General features: G+C 36.3%; 1 long non-coding RNA gene across 1 annotated transcript; it reads right to left on the bottom strand.

The window, feature by feature from the left end:
• Positions 1-312: 312 nt before the first annotated feature.
• Positions 313-4,487, bottom strand: LOC126913264 (uncharacterized). Its single transcript, XR_007708115.1, has 3 exons — positions 4,428-4,487; positions 886-939; positions 313-404 (listed from the first exon to the last, which is right to left on the bottom strand). It is a non-coding gene; the product is annotated as an uncharacterized LOC126913264 (long non-coding RNA).
• Between the last annotated feature and the right edge of the window lie 5,718 nt (positions 4,488-10,205).

The raw sequence follows: 10,205 nt of genomic DNA, 5'->3' as shown, positions 1-10,205 counted from the left end.
CTGATATCTATGAGGGCATCTTGCAGTATGTGACCAGCCTTTTTTGATTATTCTCTGCTGTGTTTGGACACTATTAGAGACAGCTGGAAGCTGCCACCAACAATAGTAATAAAAAAGTTGGACATTTCCATTCCATCAGCACTATGATGTGATGTACAAAGTTCAGGCTCTCTTCCCAGCTGGTGAAAACGATTTTCCTTTCCTCAGTGCTTCTTTCTCTTTTTACTCTATTGCCATCAATATCAGCTCCCATAAGTACTGAAATGAGTCACTGCCCCTGCCCCTACCTCTTTATTCTAACACTGAAACAGAAGTTGCTCTGGATTTTCTAGGGACTGTGTATGGGTCTGCACATCCAAGCATTTGGTAAACACTTCCAGGAAGGAGACACAGTGATGCCTGTTCTTGGAAATCAGAAGGTACAATGAAAGTGATTTTTATTTCAGTGTAACATACAAACCATTTTTTGACTCTGATGTAAAACTAAACAGAAAAAAAATCTATGTTGTGGATAACTGCTGTTTATTGTCTCTCTTCAGAATTACTTACCATCACAATGTCATTAATAATCACAGTATTTTAAAGACAAAGAAGAAGAGATTAGTCTAATCCTCCAGTCTTATGGACTCTCCATCTTAGGTAGACCCATGAGCCATATCTACCAAATTGTCCCTTTGTGAAGGGGCTCAGACCTTGAAATCTCCTACTAGCTCTGAGGACTGTCAGAATATCAGCGTGAACCATGTCAAATGAGGTGATGACTAATAAAAATGAATAATAAAATAAAAATAAATAATATAAATAAATTAATAAAAATAAATATATATAAATATAAAAATATTAGAGGAAGAGAATGAGTTCATTTTTGTTGTGGTAATCACTTACTCTACAGTAAGATGATCCTTGTGGGATCCTTCAAACATGGGATTTCCTATGATTCTAAAAGGATATGGAAAGTTAAAATAAGAGCAGCATAAAAATAAATAAAAAATGATTTAAGTAACAGAGAAGATAAAGTAAAATTTCTTATAGTGGACACAACTGAGAGATACTATGACTGTTACAGGGACAGAGAAATAATATTCAGAGGCAGAATAATTAGAGATACAAGAATGCAAAGAAGAAAATACATTACAGTTTTGAGAAGAAAATGCAACTTTACACATAGAGCGGAAGGAGAAATATGAAATGTAACTGTTGAGAATGGTAACAAACAGCATGTAAGAAATGAATACAGAAAAGAACACTACCAAAGACAATATGACTTTCAGTTACTGTGCTGCTATGAAACATAAGTGAACATATGATCTAAAGTAGTGAATGGATACTGTGAAATTGGCCTTATTTAAAATCTCCAGTTTGTCTTCACATGTTAAATACTGTGATAAAAGATATTGCAAAGTATCTGAATCCAGTCCTCTAACAGATTTGTCAAGGATCTTATTTTTCAGTCACTTAAATACAGAGAGAGATGAACTTTCCTTTAAAGTGCATGCATTCCTTTAAAGTGTATGCATACAACACCAAACAATCTGACACACTGGGCTACTTAAGCACTGCTTAATTTTACCTATTTGCACAATTTAATTCATTCAATTGTATCTACAGTTAGTAATATTCCACCCATTAATTTTGTTTTAAGTATAGTTCTGGAGGCTTCAATGAACAGAGCTGTGAGGAGTAGTGAAAGAGGATTTGAACAACAGTGATTATTTATGAACTTGAAAGTTTATTATAATGAAAGACTGAATGAACTAGATTCAGATCCAAGCTCTGTTCTCAGTTATACTGCTGTAAATCCAGAACAATTCTACTGATGTCACTGAGCTCTGGAATGAGACAGACGGAAAAGCATGTGTTTCAGTACACTAATCTAAAAGAAGCCGTAGGTTAACACAGGATAAAACCGGACAAAGTATTTTTTCTTTTTTGTTACTAAAAAATAAGCAAACGCTTTTCTCCACTTCCAAGTTTGTTCCAGTAGAAAAATGGTAGTCAAATTACATATCCAGACAGTAAATTTCCAAACAGGAAAACTTGTGCTTATTACTAGAGCTCATCTTCACTCTTTGGCGAAAGACAAAATAAATAAATAAATAAATAAATATATCTTTTCCAATCAAAGGATGAATGCAAATGCCAAAAAACAACAACAAAAACACCCAGAAATTTCACAGCACACATAACAGGATGAGGAGGAAAGGTATGCAGTGTCTGACTTATCTCTGCAATTCTGTCAGTGTTCCTGACAGTTGCATGCATCACTTTAGTTTGGTCTTGGGTAATTTAGACTACACATAATGTTAGTGAGGCTATCCTGGATTTATAATGATACAGTCAAAAACTTTCTAGACTTTGAGAAAAAATATGAAGACTGCTATGACAAGAACACAGAAGTCTTTCCAGAGTTACAGGTTTGTCCTGGACAGTGTGAATTTCAAGGTTTTTTCAGGTGCCTTGGGCAACATGCAAGCCATAACATTAAAAGCTGGTTATGCCTGACTCACAACTTGTGTAGCCAAACTTGTGCACAGGCAGGATGCTTCACTCTGAATGTCACAGTGGCTCCTGAGGCACTTTTGACTTGAACCAGTAAGGGAACATTTTAAAGCTCCAAGTGTCATTTCTGTACCACAGACTTGGCAGGAGCCAGGCTCTCTGCAGTGATGTCTACAGAGCTGGAAAGAAGACTAGTGCTGCCCTTGTTTTGGTCTAGACTGATCTGGTAGATCTGCCTCAAGTTAACTTAGGAAGATTTTTATTTCACATACTTGTCAGTTTGTTTCTCTCAAGCTGATTTTTAGACAGTGAGTAAGCCTTGCTGCAGTATTTTTCATCCACTTAAGAGGCTTTGCAGATGAAATAGGCTCTGCAGCCTTAACTTCTGTTCCTAACAGGTGATTTTAAATAATTATTTTAACATTTATTTTGCATATTTTAATGAGCAATAACTAAATTGTAACATCAGAGACTTAAGAAATGTTTATGACCCTTTCCAAACACTTTTTGTTTAAGATTATGCCTGGGCTGATTATAACTTACTTGCTTATCTGTTACTGCATTATGTTAATAATGAGTTAACTTCTTCCTTATTTGATTATAATCAATGGGTTATGCTGAAGCCAAATTGCCTAAGGACTTTTTCAGTTCTCTACTCCCAAGCTTCTTACAGAACTTACATCTTGTTGACCTATTTTCAAGCCAACATACTAAGTACATTGCAATCTTAGATGTGAGAACCTACTGTTGTATTATCAAAACAGACATTAGGGCCAGATCCAACAGTGAGCTGAGAAGCTAAAATGCCATTTTAGGCATCTGAAGTCAGATGAGCAATTTACAAAAAATACCCGAGGTGCTAAGAATTTCAAAAAAAAATCTTTGGTAGATCAAAGGCCAGGCACCTCTGCCCAAACTTACCATAGAGTTCAGTTTGCTGAGTATGCTCAGAACATGGCACAGGCATAGCACTGAATTTGGTTGAAAAGTATGGTGTCTGTTATAGTCCTTCATGTACTAGAGGAGGGACCATAATCCCAGGCCCCTTTCCTTCCTGGCTGAGTGCACAGACCACGAGGCTGGAGTTGGGCTTCGACATCTGGTGCTGCCCTTTCAGCCCCACCTTTTCACATTCTGTCTGCATGACGGTGCAGTTCAAAAGGAACGGTACGGTACCCCATAGCCTGGGGGTGGAGGTATTCCCCTGGAGAGTACCATCTGCGAGTAAAACCCACAAACACAAAGATGCAGAGCTCTCAAACCTGTAACTGCAGCTCAGCACACAGAAATTGGTCTGCTTCTGTTTGCAGCAGGAATCAGAGTGCTGCTTCAACAGAAATGCCTAGCTACAGCCTTCAAATATATATTTAAGTGGATACAAGAGACTTTGTTTCTGACGCTCCCTTATGCTTCGTTATTTTTTTTTGGCCTGGTATAGGCTTCCCTATGCCTATGAAGCTGGCTACTCTAAGTGTCAGACTAGGTGCCTAATTCATCCACAACTAAAGATATTCCAGCACCTAAACTGTGTGAGTAACTTTTATCTGGAAAGAGACACTGCCACCCACTTTACCGAAAACCAACCTCATTAATTATTTTTCTGGAACCATAACCTACTGCTTATTAATCACATTTAAAATCGTCATAAAACCAACCATTGTACTTGGTGTGATTGAAACCTAGTACTCAGAACACAGGAAAACACTAACATCTATAGATAGATTATTTCTACATATTTTCCATAATTTAAAAAGTACTAGTATATAAACTATATTTACTATTGAGAAATGTTAATATTTCACCATATTCTGTGGTTCACTAGGACTGATTAGTTTCATCTCCTGGAAACTTACAAAGCAAGATAGAATTTCTTATATTCATCTAATAAAGACATCTAATAGGAAGGATTTAGACATTCAGATACATACCTATACCTTCAGAGATGTTTTTGACTATATGTAAACCTCTTGTTTTGGACAGAGTGGCAGAATACATCCTGAACAGAAGTATCTGGTACTTGGTTGTCTTGTTTAGACTCCAGACTATCATCCTCACAGAGCACTGAAAAGTAAAGGAGATTATGCTTCATCAGGTAGCCACATCTGGATTTTCATCTGGAAGTTTGTGGTACAGATATCTGGAGCTTTCTGACTTTGCTAGCTAATTGTGGACAGGACACTCAAAGATACAACCAGCTCCTGATGCCAGGGAGCAAGGACACATTGACCCATGTCTTTTGATGAAATGGTGGTTTCTGCAGAGGGAGTGAAGTCACATCTCCACATCTCCAAACCACATGTTGAACAGAGACAGAACTGTCAACATTTACAATATGCGAGAGGACTGAGCTTGATTCCAAACCAGAACTTCACATCTCCCTCTTCAATGCGGACCACCTTTCCTTCTTGGCCTTGTAATGCTGGTAGAAAATCCCTAGCATTTTGATTTAGCTTAGGTGTTAGCTAAAGCCTGTCCTTTTGGTAATATGTTTTACATTTCTATAAAAGAGGTTCTCAATTTGGCTCGTGGTTTTACAGCTCAAATAGGAACATTTTAAAATGTAGAAAGAAGAGAGCTTTTCTAGCTTTGATAACTAATGCTCAACTGTGTCAGACTTACGTCTGCAATTATACATAACAAAACAGCTGAGCATTCCTTGCAGGGCTTTGTTGGGGTTTCAAAAACAGTCTCAGTCTTTCTTTACTTTGTGACTTTGTCATTGCTGCTAATTGTTAAGTAAGCAAATAAAAGCAACATCCAGTCCTATATATTATTAATAGCTGTAAGTTATGGAAAAATGAAGATGCTTAGAATGTTCTTAATTTTCATTAAAAATAAAAATACTATAACTAATATTGTTGTACTATACCATCAAACATAAAAATCCCGTGAATCACCATGTCAGCAGGTTAGCAGAATCATATAATAGTTCTAGTAAATTTATCATAAATAACACTAAAAGCATTACCTCGATGAAATCAGTGAGAGTTTTATCATTCAAAGTGGAAGGGTTGCATTGAAACAGAACATTTTGCTGTTATTTATTTATTATTTATTTGTAGTGTAATGCTATTCAGAGGATTGGTAGTTCATTCATTGAAGAGTGCTGAGTCCCAAAACTAATTCAAAAGTTTACACAAATGAGCTTTGTTTGCATTTTGTCTTTTTATGCATTATTTTTTAAGTCTTTCTTGTAGCGATGTTATGTATCAACTCAGAGGACAAAAACAGTAATGTGACTCAGTGAGTGATACCATATTTCAAGTAAGTGAGCACAGAAAAAGCTATCCAAAAGCTGAAATTTGTTTGTATAAATCATTTGGTGAATAATTATGACTAACAGGAACATTAAAACAAAATCTGGATTATTGCAGAAGAGACTGGAAGATGGCAAGGAAGAAAGCAGCCAAGAACAAGATGAATTAGGCCATGCAGAACACTGCGGTGGCACAGCCAAGCTGCTGCTGGTGTTCAGACACCTCCTGTCAAGCCAGCTTGGGTACCTCTCCAAGTTGCTGCCATCTTGTCTCAATAACCCATTTACAATAACTGCAAGCAGTTCTAAATCTCAAAACACGTCAGTGTAATGATAGATACTGACTCCAATGGTTTCCAAACTTCTGTCACTCCTTGCTATGCACTTTAAACCTACTTTTGAATTAGCACAATTAATCGTAGTAATAACATTGAGACAAACAATGTTTTACAAATGTTTGAAAACAAAAAGAAAGGACAACTAAACAAGACTGAGTTATTTTTGTCCATGGCACTCTAGCTTAATACATACAAAGAAAGATAAGGTTTAATTTGCTGCTAGCGATTTCTCCATTGTACTTTCCTCATTCTGGCTAGGGTTCCCTGTGGCTGAATGGTAATAATATAAATTAGAATCAGAGGGAAGTACTATGGTTTTGAGCTGTGTGATGTCCTGCCGGGCTTTCTATGTGGAATTGCCATTCAACCAAACAAATCAAATGCAATTTAATAAATCCAAATACATTTGAAGTATTCAGCCTGTTTTCCGTATTACTGGAGGGAAACACTGCCATTTGCTTCTTCTGACTGAACTTAATTTAAAAGAGGACGCAACATCTGTAGAAAATGAAGGTTTTTCTGGGTGCTACAGAGAACACACCCAACCTCAAATTTCTGCCACTGGATATTACCAGCTGTTTAACAGAACACAACTGCAGAGGATATAGGTCTTTATATTACTTTCTAGAACCATGCTAAGTAACTAAACACTGTGGACTGTATTTCCTTAAATGGAAGATGAAGACAGAACACACTAACCTTTTTCTCTCACATTGCTTAACTTTTCCTCTCACAGAATGTAAGTTTAACACAGCCTTAGGTCAGGAAAAAAACATTAAAGACTATCTCTTGTGTTGGGTGTCTGCTTCCAGTTGAGAAGGCCTATTTGCCAGGAACAAATGATGACAATTTGATCTGCTTTGGGATCCGCTCAAGATTCTGCTTGCCCAGCTTTTGCTATGAATTGCAGCAGTATAGATGAACAATTTCTACTACAGAAGTGGTAATTTATGTTTGAGCATTAGGTTTTTATTTTATTTTGTTTTGCTTTCTTTCCTTTTTTTTTCTTTTACTACAAAATCATAGTAACTCTTGCCAAGTAAGGTTTTGAATGAAAAAGTTTAGTGTATTCCTCCAAAAAACAGAGCTTTTTCCTTAAGTTACGATAAATGGTACAATGTTTGATTCACTCCATTTGGGGGTTAACTGATGCTGGGTCAGCTTCCTGATCTACTGCAGAATATATTGCAAAAATTCAGCAAATGCCCTGGCTCTACAGTGCTTCTGTTACCTTATAATGAGATTATAAAAGTATTTTTCTGTCTCACAGGAGTTTCATAAAAATCTGCACATCAAGGAATGGGGGTAATGTAAATTACAGTTGAGAGAAGATAGAAAACTGTTTGGACAAGAAGTAGTAGAGAAAATAGCTATTTCTGTGATAGCACCAAAGGCCTTGATGTGTTTTATTCAGAAGTAGGTCGAACTTCATTTCCTTGTTTTAAAAACCTCGCTCAGAATTTCAAAAGCTTGCAGTGGTTCTTGTTGTCAGTAGTTTCAAGTGGCCATGTCCACCCAAACTGCAAGAAGGTTCTGTTTGTACAAACATCTTTCTTATTTTCACAGTCAAAAACATAGTCTGTACCTTCACATACATATTATTTTAAAAGGACAGAAAAGTTCAAATATACTTCAGAATTTGTGTTTTGTAAAAGCAGCTTCTGAAAAACTTGAAATCATTAGAAAATGTTTCCAAGATTTTTGTTTGTTTTTTCAAATGCCAGTGAGGGACTATATATGTTATAGAAATATATTTATATAAAGTAATAAAATGAGAATGAAAACATAATTGAAGTACATTGAAAATTACACATTTTTCTGTAGCAAGTTTGTTCAGCTGCTGTCAATAAGGTCAGTATTTAACTGTTTTCTAGATGGAGATGGTTTATCCAATGAAAAGGTTTTATTTTATTTTTTAAAGGGCATAGTTCAACTTTGGCTTGGCTTTTACAGTGGAGTACAGCAAATCCTTCTTCTACAAACAAAATGTTCTAATTTACTGCCCTCGATAAGATCCCCAGGCTTGCTTAAATTGTTCAAAGTGTTAGAGGTGTAATCTTTGCCAAAAACTATACTAGAATAAATATTGCATATATTTTCAATTTGCGGGTGAATGTAATGCAAAACAATTTTGGTTGTTAGACACATTGCAAGCAGGCACTGTGCAGGCTTCCCACACACATTGCTACCAAAGCACTTCAGTCCTGATAGTTAACACCATATGATATTCCACTCTTGGGTTACCTTCTGAGTAGCAACTGCCAACTTGGTCTGCAAGATGTGGAACATTTGAACCCTACAGACTGACGACTTAGTGATTTTTTGATTTGTTTTCTTTAGCACTATGCTTTTTACACAAAAATGCTATGAATATCTGTTCACTGTGAAGGATTTCTACTGCATACTTAACTTTGATTGCCTCCTAGAAAGCCAATTTTCCTCAACTAACTTTCATTTAAAGTCATAGGCCACCTTCTTCCTAAATGAAGCTACTGGCTTTTTAGTCCATCTTCTATTGATATAACAAACTCGTGTTTGTTCAGAATGGGAATACATAAATTGGTCTTCTGTCTTTTTCTAAAATATCTTAGAGTGTAAGAAAATGGTTAACTGTCTGTACAAGTTGACTCGCTTGCCTATTAGAAAAGATACACTTAGTACTTTGAAATAGGAATCGCCCAAGAAGTGTCTCAGAAGTACAAAAAATATTCTTCCTCCAGCAGTACTGGAAAGAAAAAGTAGCAGGTTGTGGGGAGAGAAAGGACAGCATGCCTGGTTTTATGCATTAACTCAAATTTATGTTGGCTCATTCCGTATTGCACACCAGACATTTTCCAGTTTTGTTCCACAGTGGTCAGATGAAGAAATGTTAGACGATGGAGGAAACAGGCAAAGTGAGGATATGCTGTTTTAAAAAGACAATGAAGACCAGTAAACACTTTTTTCATTTTATTCTACCTTGTCCTCTGTCGTTGATACTATGAAAGCTCAGTGTCACATGTGGCTTTGGACAATTCGTCATAGCAACCAAACAAATTTGTGTATGCCTAACAAGATAAAATGTTGTCCAGTCATACTTCCTTCAGAATTTTTCTGTCAGTAAAGACATCTCTGACTATAGTCTATCCACAAATATTTCCAACAGAAATTTAAAAAATAATAATGTATTACTGCATACATGTAAAAATGCTTTACTTGTTTTGGAAATATATTTACCTGTAGTTTTAGAGAAAGACATTGAACTAATGGTGCTAGAAAGACTACCTATCACCTACACACCAGTAGAATCAAAAATAAAGAAAAACACATCTGGTTGAAGCAGCACAAAGAATACTAATTTCATTTAACAGACAGAGTATTGGGTATGATCTTGTGACCCCTTATATTGAACTCAGAGTCATATCAAATTCACTAGAGATTAAGGGTGTTTTCAGAAATAAATCTGGCTTCAAGGTGCTGCAAAGGTCGTGCTGATGTTTGGATGGGCATTCAAATAAAATTGAAGTACATCATTCTCTTTAAAATGTAACAGCTATAGAACTCATCCGTTTAGTTTATCTGCTATAGGTGCAACTTTTCCTCATTCCTTTGGCTGGTCATGCTAAGAGAAGCTCTCTGATGTCAAGCCTTATGACTTTTCCCAGACTGGAGTAGTGCAGTTCTCACACAGCTTGATGTGATACTGTAGTACCTGCCCATTTGCTATGCTTAACTAGTGTGCCTGCTGGGTTCTGCTCTTTTCACATACGGTTCATTTCCAAATGAACTATTTTCAAATATGGTTCATTTCTAAAATTAAAAACAGAGTATTTACTTGAAAACAACAAACTAATAGCATGCTGATTTAATTTCATATACAAACACCCTGCTTAACAGGAACTAGCTTATTTGCTAGAATTCTCTGAGCAGTTCCTTAGTAAGAGACTATATTCATCTAGCTCTGGTTCATTCTCTGATTTTGCCTCTGTTTGTCCAACCAGTTCATCAGGCTTATCAGGACACTGATCCCAACCTTCTCAGCCCAACAGTTATGTCATTAACATTAACGGCACTCACATGTTTGCTGAGGTGTGACTAATCCTGGAGAAGCCTTCCTTCCTTGTCTTTGAGTT

This window comes from Cygnus atratus, chromosome 3 (assembly GCF_013377495.2).
Source record: "Cygnus atratus isolate AKBS03 ecotype Queensland, Australia chromosome 3, CAtr_DNAZoo_HiC_assembly, whole genome shotgun sequence".
NCBI lineage: Eukaryota > Metazoa > Chordata > Aves > Anseriformes > Anatidae > Cygnus > Cygnus atratus.
The sequence above is the reverse complement of the archived record's forward strand: the minus strand, read 5'-3'. Positions and strand labels throughout refer to the sequence as shown.